A 19,990-nucleotide genomic window follows, 5' to 3' on the forward strand; every position below is an offset into this window, starting at 1 on the left:
GTCATTTTGACTATAATGCACTGTTTGCATACATCATCGGCAGATGTGCATTTCTTAGCTAGGCGATTTAATAAACAGAAGAGGCTGAGGGGATAGGTTGGAATTTGTGAAGGTTTCTTTTACAGCTTTTCCTTGTTCTCCATTGATGTTTTCTCTCTTTATTGAGTGTCTACCAAACTATCAACATGTCAGACAGTATTAATTATCAATGTTTTGGGAGAAGAGAGTAGTTAGAAGTTGTTTAGTATATGTAGTTATATAGTTATGTTTCCTTTTGTTAACTAGAGGTTGAAGCTGTTTTGGGGGGAGTGTGCTGTCCCTGTATAAAGAGCCACAAACAATCTGGTGTAGCAATCTGATGGTTTTGAGAACCAGTCAAACAAATGAGTATGGCTGAGTCTAAAGAAAAAAGTAGTATAGAAAAGCTCTCAATATTTTGAGTAAAAGTGTCTGTCATGGGACTCTTAATTTTTTAGAAATATATAAAGAAAAATATTGCAATTAAAAAATACATCTACAATAGATTGAGAACATGGATACAGACGCTCCCCTACTTATGACCATTCAACTTACGAAAAAGGGTAGATACGAAAAAAAAATTCGGGATGTCGAAAAATATCCGGACATTGCTGTGAGTTAGATTTTGTATTGTGTGCAAGCTTTTCCGAGTACAGGACATTACTGTAGTGTTTTTTTTCCGCTGCTACCGGCGTGTGGCGCTGAACGAGGTCATCCAGCATCCACTCCAAAGAAAAAATCCGTCTTCCATTTCCTTGTTCATGTGGAAACATTCTCAACTGTATCTCCTGCGCGCTAAGAACTTTGACATTTTTATTGTTTAATATCTCGTGCATCCATTTAATGTGGTTGGTGTAAAGTGTAAAGAAGAGGAAAGCTGTTTCATTTCAATTGAAAGTGGAATATTGAAGCTTGATGCGGTGGCGAAAATGGTCAGAACGCTATTTTTCACCCTCTTTTTACCACGGAGGAGGACCTCTTGAAGCGCATCTTCCAAAAGTAAGTTAAACTCTACTTTATTTATTTTTATAGAGCATGTTATTTTATGAAATGCTTGTTTTTTAGTACAAAACGATACAGGTTACTTATACAAGCCTTAAACATACTTATATAAACCTTACACATCTCGTTCGTAAGTAGGGCAGCGTCTGTACTTGTATTTGTACCAGTTTTGACCAAAATAATCTGCTAAAATAGCTATATTTTTTAATGCAGTGCCTTCTTTAATGTAAATGCATACCTGTCAACTTTTCCCTCGTATTTTAAACATTTTTTTAATAATTTCCAATTGTGTTCGGGGCATGACAATTTTAGTACGATTTTGTACGTGCTTGATAGACCGTTTCGGCTCTGATCCGGATTGGCTCGGTAACTAGTGGAAGATGATATTATCATCGCTGATGGTCAATATTGTTGCAGTATTCTACTTGTTCTGTCTTGCTGTGAGTAAACAGTTGCCGTGATGTTTTTGTGAGGTTCATTGTTGCTTATTAGAGGAAAATGCAATCTTCAATAGGGGAGCAATTCGCTGAAAGGTATTTAAATGATGTGCATACAGAATATTTTAGTATCCTACTAATTTATTGGTAGTTTTTTTTTCACAAATATCTTTTAGAAAATTTTGTATATCACGGCACAGATTCTATACTGCGTTAGCATAAACGTCCTTATCAAACTGGAGCCCATCTTGGAATACGTTGTCCGCTCTCCCCCTTAGCGCTTCCAATTACAGGCTCTCTTTTAAAATTTTCTCTTATGTAACAGTCTCTGGCCCTCTCTAAGACATTAACCTCGAGGGGCTCAAGTGTGACGGAGGGGCGGCCATTGAGCAGCTCCTTGGCACACAATATGAGACATGCTCTTCATAAAAGAGGAAAGGGTTTCAAAAATAAACACACAAAAGAAAGATAGAAGGGGCTTGCTGTAGTGGCGTATACTAACGCATCTGCTAAGATTTCAGTTTATTGGAGGCACCAAGAGCTGATGGCATCGTGACTTAACTCAATGCTGCCATTTTGACATGGGTTGCTTTTGTCAGCTTACGGACCTCACTGATTTTTTCTGTTGTGGTTTGCCATTTTCTATTGACATTTTTGGAGTTTTTAAGTTTTTTTTTTAACCTGGTCCTCATCCCCAGTGTCACTACCAATCTTTCACTTCTGCCTGCTAATTGCCTCCCTTATTGCCACTCGCCCCCACTCGCTTAGCAAAGGTTGAGAAGCGTGTTACAGTACAGCCTGCATGTTGTCAAAATCACACGGCGCTCCTCCATGACTATGTCCTCTTCTTCCCCGGCTCTGATATTTGTATTCACATGATTTTCCATCTTTTGTGTTTGAACAGCTTTTCATTTGGTGTTTTGTGAAATTTTTCGCCATTTTCTTCTCAAACGCACAGGGAGCCAATGCAGCAATTTTAAAACTGGTGAATGTAATCCCTTCCCCTGGCCCATGCAAGCACCTGGCTGCTGAATTTTGTAGTAGCAGCAAGCTGGCAATGTTGTTTTGGGAAAGACCAGAAAGCAGGGCATAAAATAATCTAAAAGAGAGGATATAAAAGCGTGCACCAGCACCTCCGTGTTTGCCTGAGAGTGAAAAGAGAAAGGTGGATTCTGTCTACATCCTTAAGATGATCAAACTCAGTTTTTAGGAATTTGGCGACCAAACGCCAAAAATATCAAACATATTCGCCACTTTCTTTAAAAATGTGCAACCACAGACGTGACGCCAAAAGCAAAACTCCTATCGCCAGCGGCGTCGCACACATTTGGGCTTAACTAACTGTAAACATGACACAAATTCGTATCACCAAAATGACTATACCATCCCTGTAATTTGGTATGAACTTCCATTTGGAAATTTCATTTGAATTGAGATGTATACAGGGACATTTTAGGGTCAGAACGTTGCATTTGATTCATTCCATTCAAATGAGGACTTATATCTTCTAAATATAACAAAGTCATGGTATTTGATGGTAAAACAGTTGTTCACCATAACCACTGAAAAAATACTCTCACAGTAATGCACCGGGGCCTCCACAAACTCTGTGGCTATGCCACAAATGACACTAGCAGAGCAGAAGAAGGGCAGGTAGGGGGGCGAGAGTGGTGCTAGGAATCAAATAGACTGAACTATTCAAAGGCAGTGGACTATTTCTGATGCTACTTTTTTTTCGTTTTATTTTACTTTTTTTTTTAAATCCAGCGTTTCTCGTCACTTTTATCCTGTCCTTTAGTGAGGAAAAGATACTTTTAATTATGCTTGGGTTGAATTAAGGGATCCTCGAGCACCCTCAAAAACGGGCACGACCATGGATGTGTATATGCAGCATTTTTATTCTATGTGTCGGCTTTAATAATTCCAATGGAAATACTTGTCCCCGTGGCTAATCATGATTACTGGTTTCAAATTGGAGTGCACCTAATAGTTCCTTCGTCAATTTTACTACATATTACAACCGAGTAGGTTCATTAACCTCTGAAATGGCATTGTTCAGTTTTAATCTCAGAAATCAAGTAATAGTTATTTGTCCTGCAAGCCATTTATGCTATTGATGATTGATTCCTAATAATAAATGTCTCGACAAAACAATAACGGCAGCCTGGTTTCGCTCTTTAAGTAGTCTTAAAGGACATTGTTGTTTTATCATTGCTTTTCATAACTCAAGCAAATGCATTCCCTAAAAACAAGGGAATTCTACAAAGACAATGACACGCTCATGCTTTCAATCTGATGCTAGGTGACCTCTCTTTATGTCATGGGGCCACAACGAAGCATGCCTTATTTCTCTTTCTCCGACGTGAGACAATTAAATTACATTTAATGCAAAAGATATTCACTGAATGGGCTGTAGTACAAGTTGGGGCAGGCTGGTGGAAGATGTTTACAGGAACGGCAGGAACGGGACGTACTGCTGATAAGATAATCAGCACACCCAGACGCTGTTGACGCAGAAAGGTCCTGATGACGCAGAAAAGCTCGGTGTTGTTTTAAGGACCCAGACATCGGGACGGTCCTCTATGAGATTGTGAAACCCACGTTGGGCTTCTTTGGCACGCCCATGGGATGAGCCGGCACACCATTATGCGGGGAGAAGATGGCCAATAGGAGAAAGCTAAAGGACTTAAGAAAAAAAGGTGTCCCAGAGACTCGAACGTCGCTTCTTCTGCCGTCTCCGATAAAATCCACTTGGTTATTTTGTTAGGGAAAATAAATCTGCCCCCATGTGGAAATGTCGGCTTTCCTATTCATTTTTCCCTCAAGAAACGAGTGCGCATAAATTGTTGGGTGAATGTAGGTGGTGTTTAGTTAATGGAGTCAGATAACTAATTTAAACAATTTGGTTAAAGGTACATTTTGATAATTAAATTCTATCAGTGCCTATATTGTTCTTTTTTGTGTGTGTTTTGGTCAGTAATAAAAATTCAACACAACAACGCTTGCTATAGGTTTAACTAACTGATTACGCGAATCTGGCGCTTATCAACCACATGCATACAAGGGTAGCATGGACAGATCCCTAAAATCGGACTGTACACATTTCTGCCCATCAGTGTCACTCTGAACTATTGACGCCAGTTTGTGCTTGTAAGACTGTGTAGTGCTGCATTTGACACAGTGGACCATAATATCTTGCTAGAACGGTTGGAAAAATGGATTGGTCTCTCAGGAAACGTCCTATTATGGTTCAGATCCTACCTCTCAGATACGACACACTGCGTTAAATATAGCGAATTGACATCTGAGCCATTTAGTTTTACTTGTGGTGTTCCGCAGGGTTCAGTGCTTGGCCCCCTTCTTTTCAACATTTATATGCTTCCACTGGGTGATGTTATTCGCAAGTATAATGTCAGTTTCCATTGCTACGCAGATGACACTCAACTCTATCTCCCGATGGCGGAATCTGCCACACTAAACTGTGGAAATTTGGAGATAAAAGAGTGGATGTCACTCAAATTCCTGCGTCTCACACAGAGCGACTCACTTAAAAATTTAGGTGTCATTTTCGACCCCGATCTGTCCTTTCAAACACATGTGAAGAAAATTACTAGAACCGCTTTCTTCCATCTCTGTAACATTGCTAAAATTCGTCCTATACTTTCTCAGTCGGATGCGGAAATCATAATTCACGCGTTTGTTACCTCCCGTCTCGACTACTGTAATGCACTACTTTCCGGTCTTCCGATGACCAGACTCAAGAGTCTTCAGCTGGTACAAAATGCTGCAGCGAGGCTTTTAACAAGGACAAGAAAGTACGATCAAATCACCCCAATTTTGGCTAACCTGCATTAGCTCCCTGTTAGCCTAAGATGCGATTTTAAGGTTCTCCTACTACTATACAAAATCATACATGGACTTTCCCCCTCATATCTTTCAGATCTGATCTCCCCCTCTGTCCCGGCCCGAAGCCTTCCTTCCGAGAGCGCCGGTCTCCTGGTGATCCCAAGAGCCAAGAAGTGTTCCGCTGGTTCGAGAGCGTTCTCCATCCGGGCACCGGTGTTGTGGACTGCTCTTCCCCCTGAGATCCGATCTGCAACCTCGGTGGAAATGTTTAAATCTAGGCTTAAAACTCACTTCTACTCTATAGCATACGAGTAACCTAATCTTATATGTAATAACTTGTGAAGCCCTTAGAGACTAATTGTGATTACGGGCTATACAAATAAAAATGACTTGACTTGACTTGACTTTTATTTATTCAGCCTTGATTATTTTTGGGACTGTGTTTTTGTTACCCATTATCTCACCTCCTCTCTGTCTTTTGTTATTTCCCTTGTCACCATTAAAACTGTCAACTCGACTCGTGTGTCAGGGTTTGGATCCTCTCTACCAAACACAACAAGCCTATCTTTTTTCTTTTCACAAATGAACTATATAACTGTAAAAAAAATGTGTTCTAAACATCCAGACCACCTCTTACCTTTGTCACATTTATGTACAGAGTTGTGATAGCACTAGATACATCTTGAAATTGAAATATATTTGAATTCCCAACCTGAACCTCACAGGAACGCGAAGGCCCCAAAATTGATCACTGCTGTTCAACCATTTCTTGCAAAAAGACTGAGTAAAGTGTTTTTCCTTTTAACCCTTTAAGATCCATATATAGAAAATTATAAAGGGAAAAACCAAAATAACCACATAGGCGGTGTCATAGGAGACATTTGGAGATGAAAATTAAATGCTTAGAAAAAAATGTTTTTTTTTATGAAGTTTTATGACAACCTCGTAATATTAATACTGTAAATGTATGACTGGATGCACCAAACGAAATTGTGCTGTTCTTTGACATTGACAATACATTTTCTGTATTTAACTAAAACAATGGGTCAGTTTGTTCATCAGGATAAATACGTGCAAATGTATATAGGTGCAGTGGTTAGCGCCTTTGCGGCACAGTTCTGAGGTCATGAGATTGAACCTTCCTGTGTGGTGTTTGCATGTTCTCCCCGTGCTTGCGTGGGTTTCCTCCGAGCACTCCGGTTTCCTCGCACATTCCAAAAACATGCATGTCAGGTTAATTGGCCGGTCTGAATTGTCCCTAGGTGTGAATGAGCGAATGAGTTGTCTGTCCCTGTGTGCCCTGCAACTGGTTGGCGACCAGTTCACGGTGTCCCCTGCCCGCTGCCCGAAGATCGCTGAGATGGGCTCCAGCACCCCTGCGACCCTACTGAGGATAAGCTGTGCAGATAATAGATGGATGGATGGGTGGATGGATGGGTGGTAAATAGGTGCCAAACAGCACTTTCATGCTTGATACAGTGAATGACAAATGCTAATTAATGATCATAATAAAGTGTTGTTTGCTGAGCCAAAGTTTTACAGAATTTGAAAGTTCTGAACCATGGGAAGGACTCATGTACAAATCAGTCACCCATGAGTTGACTGATTTGTACATAAGTCTGACTGAGTTAATGTAAAAGAAAGTTAACAACAAAAAACATCCTACGACTTTTAAGAAAAAATGAAAAAGTTCTTATTTTACAACACTGGGTCTTACAGTGTTAAGTATCATTTACATGCATATCACTAATGTGTTATTCCGACCCGATACCGACAATAATGATACAGATGAATGGGAACAAAGATTTTGAGCCGAACTTTCTCATCCAAAATTAGTGATGAGACGTCTGACCTAACAAATGGCGCCGGCAGATGTAGGGATATACGTCTTCTGATCGTTGTACTCACCATTTTCTTTTATTTTTTTTAAAACCTCAAAGGCTTCTGCTTCTGGGAAGTGCATTCATTTCATTTCTTCTGAGACTGAATAAACATCATTGCCTTGAGGCGATTCAATAATTATCTCTCAGTCTCTCTTCTGAACTCATTTCTGCCAACATCTACTCTTTGCAGCGGTCTGAGCTAAGGAACTACAATGCTTGTTATTAGGTTTCATATACCATTTATCTCCCTTTCACTGGGACCATTACCGCCTCTGCTTTCTGTCATCTGCTCCGAGCTGGCCATCTTTCTCCCTCTGTGTCCTTCGCTCTCATCATTTGTTTTAGTCTCATCATTCACTGTCTGTCCTGTCCAAAAAGCTGCAGGAATGCCCGAAACGCCCAATCCCACATTATAGCCCACTAGCTCATCTTAGTTTTGGATCACAAGTACAGTGTGTGTGCAGTGGTACCGATTACCTGTCGGGAGTGACATCATAAAACTGGAGGAGAGCTTGAGAAGATTTCACATGATTTTCTTGATCAGAAATTAGAATAGAATAGAATAGAATAGAATAGAATATACCTTTATTGTCATTGTTACAAATGGGCTAACATATTGTGACAACGAAATTGGGCATGAAACTCCAGTTTTACACATAGTGAGGGTATGAGCAAGAAGATAAAGGAACAGAGAAGATAATGTTATAAAACAAGGGGAATAAGGCTATAGTTATAATTTACATGGTATTTACACGAGAATGTCGGCATGTGGGATGTTACATACAGGGTTGTCGTGATAACGTTGTATCGTAACGGTTGTGCAATATTGCATTTGGTGCAAAGTCATCATGGTGCAAAAATAGTCCGTATATACATTGGTGCAAGCATAGACATCATAGTGCAGAAAAAGGAAATGGTCAGACATTGTGCAATTTGAGCATTAAACGTAGTGCAGTCGACATGTGCAAGAACAAGACATGAGTAACATTATATTCGTATGAGGTAGTGTTGGCACGAGTTTTCAGTTTTTGTGCGGTGTCTGTTGAGCAGTGAACAAACATAGTGCAGACAGCATGTACGTGAGTACCATTTTATTTTTATTTTTTATTTTTTTTTATTTTTTTTTTTTGCAACAGTTTTCAGTTTTTTGTGCGGTGTCTGTTTAGGGTGGTAATGGCTGTGGGGAAGAAACTGTCTCTGAGTCTGTTCGTTTTTGCTTTGTGTGACCTGTAGCGCTTGCCGGAAGGCAGCAGGTCGAAGAGATGGTGGCCGGGGTGAGAAAAGTCCTTGACGATGTTTTCTGCTCTGCTGAGGTAGCGAGAGCAGGCAATGTCCTCCAGACTGGGCAGAGAGCAGCCGACGATTCTCTGGGCTGTTTTTATGATCCTCTGGAGCTTTTTCCTGTCTGCTGCTGTGCACCCCGCATACCACACCGTGATGCAGTATGTTAGGATGCTCTCCACTGTGGCTTTGTAGAAAGACACCTGCAGCTGCTGTTTTAGGTTATTTTTCCTGAGCAATCTCAGGAAGTGCAGTCGCTGCTGTGCCTTCCCTACCACCGCTCTGGTGTTTGCAGACCAGGAGAGGTCGTCGGAGATGTGCACGCCCAGAAATTTGAACGAGTGGACTCTCTCTACGCAGTCTCCTTTTATGATGAGTGGTGCTGGATTCCTGCCATTCCTTCTGAAATCCAGAATCAGTTCTTTTGTTTTTGTTGTGTTCAATATGAGGTGGTTTTCCGAGCACCACGTTGAAAGTGACTCAACCTCATCCCTGTATGCCGCCTCGTCCCCTTCAGAGATGAAGTAATATATATATATATATATATATATATACATATATATATATATATATATATATATATATATATATATATATATATATATATATATATATATATATATATATATACATATGTATATATATACAGGACTGTCTCAGAAAATTAGAATATTGTGATAAAGTTCTTTATTTTCTGTAATGCAATTAAAAAAACAAAAATGTCATACATTCTGGATTCATTACACATCAACTGAACTATTTCAAGCCTTTTATTGTTTGAATATTGCTGATTTTGGCTTACAGCTGAAAAAAACTCAAAAATCCTATCTCTAAATATTAGAATACTTCCTCAGACCAAGTAAAAAAACAATTTTATAACAGCAAAACTAAATCAAACATTTGAAAATGTCCATTGATGCACTCAGTACTTGGTTGGGAATCCTTTTGCACGGATTACTGCATCAATCCGGCGTGGCATGGAGGCAATCAGCCTGTGGCATTGCTGAGGTGTTATTGATGCCCAGGATGCTTCGATAGCGGGCTTCAGCTCATTTGCATTTGCAGGTCTGGTGTCTTTCATCTTCTTCTTAACTATACCCCACAAATTCTCGATGGGGTTCAGGTCAGGGGAATTAGCAGGCCAATCAAGGACAGTGATGCCATGGTCAGTGCACCAGTTACTGGTGGTTTTGGCACTGTGGGCAGGTGCCAGATCATGCTGGAAAATGAAATCCTCATCTCCATAGAGCTTTTCAGCAGATGGAAGCATGTAGTGCTCTAAAATCTCTTGGTACACAGTTGCATTTACTCTGGACTTGATGAAACACAGTGGACCAACACCAGCAGCTGACATGGCTCCCCAAACCATTGCTGACTGTGGGAACTTCACACTGGATTTCAAGCAACTTGGATTTTGCTCCTCTCCAGACTCTGGCGCCTTGACTTCCAAATGAAATGCAAAACTTGCTTTCGTCTGAAAAGAGGACTTTGGACCACTCTGCAACTGTCCAGTGCTTCTTCTCCATAGCCCAAGTCAGACGCTTCTTCCGTTGTCTTGAGTTCAGAAGTGGCTTGACCATGGGAATACGGCTATTGTAGCCCATTTCCCGGACACGTCTGTGAACTGTGGCTTTTGATACCTGGACTCCAGCTTCAGCCCACTGTCTTTGAAGCTCCCCCAAATTCTGGAAGCGGCTCTTCTTCACAATTTTGTTAAGGCTGCGGTCATCTCTCTTGGTTGTGCAGCGTTTCCGGCCACATTTTTCCCTTCCAACAGACTTTTTGTGGATATGCTTTGAAACTGCACTCTGTGAACAGCCTGCTCTTTGAGAAATTTCTTTTTGTGTCTTACCCTCCATCAGGAGGGTATCAATGATGGTCCTCTGGACAGCAGTCAGATCAGCAGTCTTCCCCATACTTGTGATTTAGTTTTCTGAACCAAGCTGAGTGTTTTTAAGGCTCAGGAAACCCTCGCAAGGTGTTTCGAGTTAATTAGATGATTCAGGTGATTAGGTGAATAGCCTACTTGTATACTTTTTCATGATATTCTAATATTTTGAGATAGGATTTTTGAGTTTTCTTAAGCTGTAAGCCAAATTCAGCAATATTAAAATAATAAAAGGCTTGAAATAGTTCAGTTGATGTGTAATGAATCCAGAATGTATGACATTTTTGTTTTTTTAATTGCATTACAGAAAATAAAGAACTTTATCACAATATTCTAATTTTCTGAGACAGTCCTGTATACATATATATATATATATATATATATATATATATATATATATATATAAATATATATAGTGGTTAGCGCTTGTGCGGCACAGTTCATGTCATGGGGACCTGTCGTGGGTTCAAATCCAGCTCCAGACCTCCTGTGCGGAGTTTGTATGTTCTCCCGGTGCTTGCGTGGGTTTCCTCCGGGCACTCCGGTTTCCTCCCACGTTCCAAAAACATGCATTTCAGGTGAATTGGCCGGTCCAAATTGTCCATAGGTGTGAATGAGCGAATGAGTTGTCTGTCCCTGTGTGCCCTGCGATTGGCTGGCAACCAGTTCAGGGTGTACCCTGCCCACTGCCCGATGATTGCTGGGATGGGCTCCAGCACCCCCGCGACCCTACTGAGGATAAGCGGTGTAGTTAATGAGATGAGATATATATATATATATATATACATATATATATATATATATATATATATATATATATATATATATATATATATATATATATATATATACATATATGAATATATAATATTCTTTTCTAGACATTCCACTCTCTCGGGGTAGAACGAAATTAAATATTAACACCATCTTTCACAAACAGTCAGTTAGGTTAATTTATATGTAAAAAAATCTCAAAAAAAAAAAAGCGGACACAGCATTTTTGTTTTTGCATGTTTAGCTTTTGTTTTGCTTGTTTTGCTTTCCCAGACAGACATTCTACTCTTCCTGGCCAGAACAACTTTGGCCAGGATCACAACATTTCACAACCAATCAGTTAGGTCCCTCGAGAAGCAAAAATTTAAAAAAAGAAGACACAGCACTTTTGGTAATGCTCACTTAGCAATTTTACCAGAAAGATGTTCCCCTCAGCCAGGCCAGAACACCGTTCAAATTAACCACAATGCATTGCAGAGAGTTAGAAGGGTTGACTTATATGTGATAAAATGCAAAAAGAAAACGTAGAACCTTTGGTTTTGCTGACTTAGCAGCTTTCCCAGAAAGACATTCTACTCTTTCAGGTGAGAACAAGTTTGGCCAGGATCACGATCTTTTATAAGCAATCATGTAGGTCACTCCACAGGTGAATGGCTCTGCCAAAAAGGGAAATGCCACCCCAAAATGCTTTCGCCTCCAACGCAGGTGATGCTGAAATGATGCAAAGCCATTTTAGTTAATGCTAAATTCACGAGTAGCAGCTTGATTTTCTTCTTCAAGTGATCGTTTTTAACTGAAATACTCCATCTTACGCATTCCTTCAAGTATTTTCCATGTTGATGCGAGATAAAAGAAGTGACTGATCTATTATAACAAAACCTGTTATTAATCCTACAATTTAATCTCATTTAATTGGTTTTGTTTCTGGGAAAAAAATGAATGTAGCAAAAAAGTAGCCCCTTTTAGTCTAAAATCACAGCGATTTAAATTCTTAAAAACACCTTTAAACATACTCAGCACACACTCACATGCTCATTGATGTAGCGCAGTGATGTATTATTGAAGGAAGCTCTTTTTTCCCGGGTGAAAGGTGTGTGTATTAGGGTGGTCCTTATTTTTTGACTTTTAAAATTTCATGCTCTGACCCCTTGAATATGTTCCAATATATACAAAACGTAATTAGGCAAAGTTTCATCAAAATCAAAGGATATTTAGAGGTCGCTCAAGGCCTCTGAAATTTTGGTATGAAAAATAAGGATTTTTCGCACATTATATCAGACCTAGTGTACAAAGTTACTTGTAACTTTTCTTGTGTTACAATTATAAGCAATGGACTGAAATTGGATGTTCTAAAACGCCGTACACATAGGGTTAAGATTTCCGTTTTTTCTCGAAAATTGCCAAAATTTTACCATTTTGGGAAATTTCAAAGTCGTTGAGCTACCTCTAAATATTATCCAAATTGTTCAAAATTGCACACAGTGTGTTTTTATCGATATAAGAACATATGCGGAGGGTCAGAGCCCAATATTTCAAAAAAAAAAAATTTCGACCCCCATTAAGGACCACCCTAGTGTGTATGAGTAAAATGTGTGCGCCGTGCGTCGCAGCCCCCCTCTGCACTGACCCTTCATCACCTTTCACCAACAGGAAAAAGAAGGCATGAAAAACACATGACTGACTGCAGAGGATTCAGAGCAGCAGAGAAAATGAGGTCACCCTTGCATGGCAATGAACGCTATTGACTTTAATTTAATTATATCAAGGATTACACTCGTTTATGTGAGTTGCGGAAAAATTGCAATGAGTCAAAAGGAAGGCTTCTTATCATCACATGCAAACTTCAATAAAGTTTACATTTCATCTTGAGTTAAGAATCCACCTTTGAAAAGAATAATTGTGTGGATTATTATAAAAGGAGCATAGGGACAAATTTGTGGGCAATATCAGAATGTCTACATAATTTTACATAACAGTTTAACCACATTGAATTAATTATAGATGAATGATACATTTAGAAGACACTCAAAATAAGGAAGGAGATGTCAATGAATTTTGAACTTGCAAGAGAACTCCAATGAGTTACAATGTCACATCGTTTTTGTTAAGGGTAGCGAGACAGGATCCAGGCGCAGACACAAGCGTCTGATTAAAGGTTTAAATGAGGAAGGGGGATTGAACAGAAGAAGAAACCAACAACACAAAACACAGTCCATTCAAAAACGAGGCTGGTAATAATGCAGTCTTACATGACATGCAAGGCATAACTAGAGTATCTTCGAGGGGTAAAACATCAGACCATCCCACACCAAATGTCTGTCACTGCTGCCTTTAAATACAAAAGTCTCAATGAGCACAAGGTGGTTAATAGATCCGTCTGCTTCGGGTTCTGATTTTTAGCCCGCCCCCTTTTGTATCACCCACACAATGCCTGGCATGCTTGCAGTTCCACTATCAACTCAACATGCAAGGGTTTGATGGGAACCAAAACATATTTATTTGTTCTACACCAAGTGTTTTAATTTTATTACGCTGCAGTTGGGTAGGTTGTTTGTCAGTGATAGACGTTTATAAGTTACTGCGGCACTTTCTTTGAGTATATCACTGGGCCCTTGTTAACATGCCAAGTTTGCATATGAAAAAACAAACAAATACAAGCTAAAATGGTGTTTCGTAGTAAAGTAAAACTTGTAAATTATGGAATAGATAGGATGTGCAGTTTGTGATCCGGTTATCAGGTTTTTGAGGCTCGCGATGTAGTTTCCATAAATTCCTCGCCGGAGACTCAGAATGGGTGGAGATGGCAGCAATCATTTCTTGAATTTGATGTGCTGGGTCACTCATTTGGTCACCTAGATGCCATGAATAGAATTCATAGTAAATGAGACCCTTTTCTTTTGACTTTTGATATAAGTTTGCATAATGAGGAAGTAATGATACGGCTATGCTATCAGGAATAGCGACTAAAGAGTCGCTCGCTGTTGTTTCGGCCACCCAATTTGCTCCGCATGTGATACATGGATACCGTAACTATGGTTGGTGTGGCTAAGCGCTGTCTTTCGGATCTATTAGTTAGCCAATCAGTATCATGGCAGCCTTTGGCTTGCATAGGCGTGCTAAAACCTTACAGTTTCTGACAAAAATTTTGATCTTTAAAAAACTGCAAAATCGGTAGATGGTCAATTTGTTTGTCTTTTTGTTCAAGTTTGTTTTGATTGATTGGTTGATTGATTGATGGATTGATTGACTGTTTGAGATCTGTTCTATTATTTATGAGTCAAAATTGTGTGCTGTAATAATCCACTTGTTTCCTTTTATTTGGATTCCGTCGTTCTTTTCATATGATTTAATATTTCAATAAAACTGTGACAGTGGTTTTGTATGACAAATGGCCATCATGCTTACGCACACACTCTGCGCACAAACGCTTTACACTTTCTCAGTCATTCTGTCTTTTCTGAGAGTCAAGTCAACACCAAAGCACGATCACTTTTTCTCTAGATTCAGTCAAGTGCCTTAAAGTCCAATTGTAATAGTTTTGAATCCCTAATGATGTGCACCACACTGAAGAGGCCACAGCCAGCCTTACAGATTTTTAAGTCCATATATGGAATTGGTGGGCCGTCAGGGCCTGCAAGGCCTTCTCTGCTGTCCATGAATACTCATTAAATAATTCCAAATTGTCTGTCAGCTTGCTTTCATTACCTTCTTCCTGGTCGTGCTACTTTCAGATGTGTGCTTTCATATCTAAGCATTAAACTAATCACATTTCAGCCATTACTTGTTGCCAGGCTCAGAAATATCCCCGGAGACTACTGAAGGCGCTAACCGATAATGTCACTGTTTGATAAAAGCTCTTGGTTTAGCCAATCGGCTTTCGAGTTGGCAACATCCAGGCCTTTTTGTGGGCGTAAGTTGACATCAGCTGTAAAGCACCAAAGTCTGAAATGTATTACTGGACTAAGTTATAATGGCATAGATTTATTTCACTTCAGTAACCTTTTGACTCATTCAAACGTTAAACTTTTTTATACGAAACAACTCAAAAGTCAAGCAACTCAGAGTGTCTGAAAATACACAAAACTAGTAATTGATAATATTGACTTTTCACTGCAACAAATATACAATGAAATACAAGAATAAACTTTAAAGATTCTGTGTAAAACACAGTATCCCCAAACAACACAGAAACAAAATATATATATTTTTACAGATGTACAATAAAAGCTAAAATACAAAACAATTTAAAACTTTTTTATACTCAACAAATTTAAAGTCAACAAAATTGAATCATTGAAAAAAAAATCCAGCATGTTGACCAATCACAAGAGATAAAAAGGTGTTGCAATATGGCACAATATGGCACAATTCTCCACAGTATGGTCGAAAGGAACCGGCTCTTGATTGGCAGGGAGCGGGCTCCTGTCATTACCTTCAGATTCAGATTCAGATTCCGATATACTTTTTTGTCATTGTGTACACGTGTATACAGAATGAAATGTCGATACATCTGACCCGCACAGTTTCCTTGAGCGTCAGCTGGGATAGATAAGATTAACCATGTCTTCGTCAGAATTTTAGCGCAGCAGTTCGTCATCTCGCGGTTCGATGTTACTTCCAGTTGTAAATGGTCCAGTTTATTGTCCAGAGAGCGAACTTTGGAGAGGAAAATGGATGGGAGAGGCGTTTTGAAGGGTTTAGCCTTTGGCCTAGCGGTTAGCCTGGCCCGACAACCTCGCTTCCTTCTCCGGTCACACCGCTCTCTTGCCACTCTGCTTCGCTGATTTGTAGGCCGCTGGGTCTTGTTGACGTAGTAGTCCGTGGATAAATAAACACTCCCGAGTGGTCGTAGCACCGAGCGCTTGATTTCTGGATGATCGCATATCCAGCAAAAAAACTGCGATCGTATATTAATCTGCAGTTTGAGTTGACTTTGTGCGCCGTCAAAACTGAGTCGAAGACTGGGTTTTATGACCCAAGTGTAAAAAACTGTAGCGAGCCGATGTAGCCGCAGCCGAACAGGGGCGCCGCCATCTTAGTCAAATGGGGATATCAAATGGGGATATATAAACCACACCCCCACATTGCATTTTACCCTATTTTTATTAGAGTGTGTATTTTATGTAGCACTATTTAAATGCAATATATTAACAAGTATCTATCTATCTATCTATCTATCTATCTATCTATCTATCTATATTATAGGCAAATTGCTTTAGAAAAAGATTCGGAAAAAAGTTGTGATAAAATCAGAATTGTGAATAATATCAAAACTTTATCGACCAGCCCTTCCATGAATTAGCATTGGGGTCAATAGTATAGAGCAGGGGTGGGCAAACTACAACCTTGGGCCACATGCGACCTATTATGCTTTTCATCATCGGCCCGCCAAATTAAAAAGATAAAAAAATCAAATGATAATATGTATGAAATCCTTTTCTCTTAAAGTACTACTCATGGAAATTTTTTGATTTGGTTTGATTTGTGAGCAAGCTGTATTGCAATTTGACTTTTCCAGTACATATACAGTTTGAAGAGGGACATAATTTATTACTTTGCAGTAACTCTTAGCGTTTCAAACCAATTTCATTAAAGGGTTTGTTGGTCGGTCGGTCGCTTGGTTGGTCGGTTGGTAGGATCCCTTAAGCATTCTGGACGTAGGGGGCACCATTTCATGTGGTGTGTCTTAGTGAAAATATATGATGGCCTGGAAAGGGAAGGGGGCCACCACTGTAGTTGCCCAAGATACACCACAAGAAATGGTGCCCCTATGACCTGTGTGCTTAAGGGATCCCACCAACCAAATGATTTATTGTGGACAAAAAAATAATTTTTGATGCACTTATTTTGACTATAGAGTAATTCCATTACTAACTCATTTACTTTTAGGAAGAAGTAGTATAATTAGTAACTTTAATAGTATAATAGTAACTATTATTACTTTTTCACAGTAACGTGCCCAAAACTGGTGATACAGTGGTTATGTTGAACAATTATTTTACCACCCAATACCATGCATGACCTTGTTATCAACAGATATTATTCTTTATTTTAGCTGCATTGAACCGTAGTAATAGTGTTTCTGCTAACTGCAAAGTGTAACGTGATGTCCACAAATACGAAGTGACACTTCTGAACAGTGTTGAATGACCTTACCTGTATATCGCTTTAAGAGAAATGAAAACAACATAATTAACCAGGCAGAAACTCTGGGTGCTGAGCACTCCCAAAGCTTTGAACCTAAAACCGGCACTGGCCTACATTATCTTTTTCCCCCATGTATTGCTAAAGAAATTGTATTCAAGACTGCATCGGTAGATACAAAAACATTTTTTTTTTCTCTCCCAACCCATTTGCCATTTTTTTTAATCCAATGCAACCTCCGACACAAAAACAACTTTGCCCACCCCTGATATAGAGCATGCAACCATTGCAGATTCTGCAACAAAGTCACTCATTGATTTCTTATCAAAAGTTCATTATTCAGCAAACCATTAAGCTTTGTTTGACCTCCAAAATCTCAAAAGGAGACGCTTGCATTTTATGCTCACGAACACGCAGTAAAGATCCTTTTGATCATTTTGTTCCGCGAACAATCGTCAAGGACGGTTGTTTTCCTTCTCTAGGTATGTCAACAAGCTGAGCGCTGCAGCTCTCGCTGGCCGCCAGTGCCTCTGCTAGCAGCCTAAAATGCATAGCAGCCACTAAGCTTTGAATCTGCATCATCAAACATGATGGCAGCAGACTCAGGTGCATCATAAAGCATAGTCATTATCAGATGCTTGTAGCTAGCTCCCATACAAAATTTCTCTCGAGTCTCTCTATCAGGTTAGAGATTTTTGGCTAGGAAAGTGCACCTTTGTCCAAGAAAATTGTTAAATACTGGAGCATGAGTGACCTTGAAGAGTGGTACAGAATCAGTGACTTATCATTAAACGAGGGCTATACATTTTGCAAAATTTTGAACACTGTGTCTGATTCAGCGAGCTGCTCTTTTCCACAACCTATGTGCTCATTTACGACTCCCTTCTAGAGGAGAAATTAGTTAATGTTTTTAAGATATCAGAGATTCAAAATTTTCTTTATGGTCAATGACATGAAAATGCCAATAAAATTTGCTTTGTGTTAGGCGTTGATGAAATTATGTTAATGAGAGAAGTTCAAAAGCTGGCACACGATAAAATAAAATAAATATCTGTATAGAAAAAGAAAAATACTATGTACATATTGTTTGTTGTATATGTCATCAAGGTGCGGCTGAGTGTAAAAAGTGTTAACATTATTTATATAATACATAACAGGAACAAAATGGGGGAGGGGGTGTGATTGTACTTTTTTAAATACTAACGACATTCTGTACTTCCCATACTTAAACTGTTTTACCCGCACATCCAAGTCTTCAATCTATTTTTATCTCAATTGAACAGCAGTGGAAGTTTTTCATCAAAACTGCTACACTTATTCTGTATCATTGTTGTCGATGTCAGGTGGCTGGATTTTCCTCAAGAAATGATAAGAAGAATATTCAATTTGGTCCTTCAGTGCAGAAACCACCAATGACAAAAACACAAAAACAACCGTCTGTTGCAATCTGGCGCTATTCTCCACAGTATGGTTGCCCTGCCACTGTCATTTAAAAATATAGGGCTCACATTTTACACGGCACAGCCTTCATTCGCACTTACTTTCATTCTATTATTAATATGTGCTGGTTTTTATGATCACTCCGGCAGTCTTCATCTTAATGGCCACACTATCAATAAACAGCAGCTTGCACACCCCAACGGAGCTTTATCGTCGACGGCGACTTTAATCGGGCATGTTTATGGACTGTACTCCCAAATTCATCCAATTGTGGACTGAGCAATTCGGAAAAACACTGGACTATGTGTAATGTAAGATAAAACATTCCTGTTGTATCCGGCAACTCTGTTTGATCGATGTGAATTAGTTCCTTTTTAGGGCTATTTAAGTCTGTCATTTAAAATCCGGTGTGGCTTATACACAGTCTTGGGTATAACACCGTCATATAAAACGGCATTACGTAACGGCGCTATTTTTTCAGTAACAGGGTAATTTGATGAATTTTTCAGCCCAAACAATGCCGTTATAGTTACTGACTTCGACTGCAGAACGCCAACGGCGACGTGCCCCCGCATATCTGACGTTGTGTCCAGTAGCGCGGTTTTCCGCTCTCCTGCGAGTTGTTAACTTCATGTCTTTTTGAATGAGGTCACCATTCAAAATAGCAACTACCATGTAGTTACATAGTGATTACGAATATAGTATTTACTAATGAAAAAAATGAGGAGTAAGTTTAGACAGCGCTCCAATTGTGATGTTCGTGAACAAAACGTCTATATGAGCCGGCACTTGTAAGTGAATGAAAGGACCCTGCTCCCCACCAATCAACAGCTGGTTTTCCTTCAAGATGCCTTTTTTCCCTTGTGATTGGTCAATATGCATTTTGGGCGATCCTGTGTTGTTCACTTTAAATTTGTTAATCATAAAAATGTTAAAATTGTTTTCTAATGTATCTTTTTTGGTGGATTCAAAAATATTTTCAATATTTTAAATTTTATTTCCTATGTTTTTCTGTTTTAATATGTTTGCATAAAATGTAAAGTTTATTCTTTTATCTTTTTTCCTGTTATTGTAATTTTTCTTTAGTTTCTTTTTTCCACCTTTGTTTTATTTGATTTATACCCTTTTTAACTCGTTCTTTGCAGTATTTTACATAATAGTCAATGATAAATAATGAACGATTAAAGCAAAATAAACAACCTGAAAGAGATTGAGACCCGAAAGGGCTCTTTTAGTAAGCTGAGTCTAAAAAGCCTAATCTCTGAAAATAGTCAGAA

This window comes from Urocampus carinirostris, chromosome 10 (genome assembly GCF_059441175.1).
Source record: "Urocampus carinirostris isolate Australia breed hairy pipefish chromosome 10, RoL_Ucar_1.0, whole genome shotgun sequence".
Classification (NCBI taxonomy): domain Eukaryota; kingdom Metazoa; phylum Chordata; class Actinopteri; order Syngnathiformes; family Syngnathidae; genus Urocampus; species Urocampus carinirostris.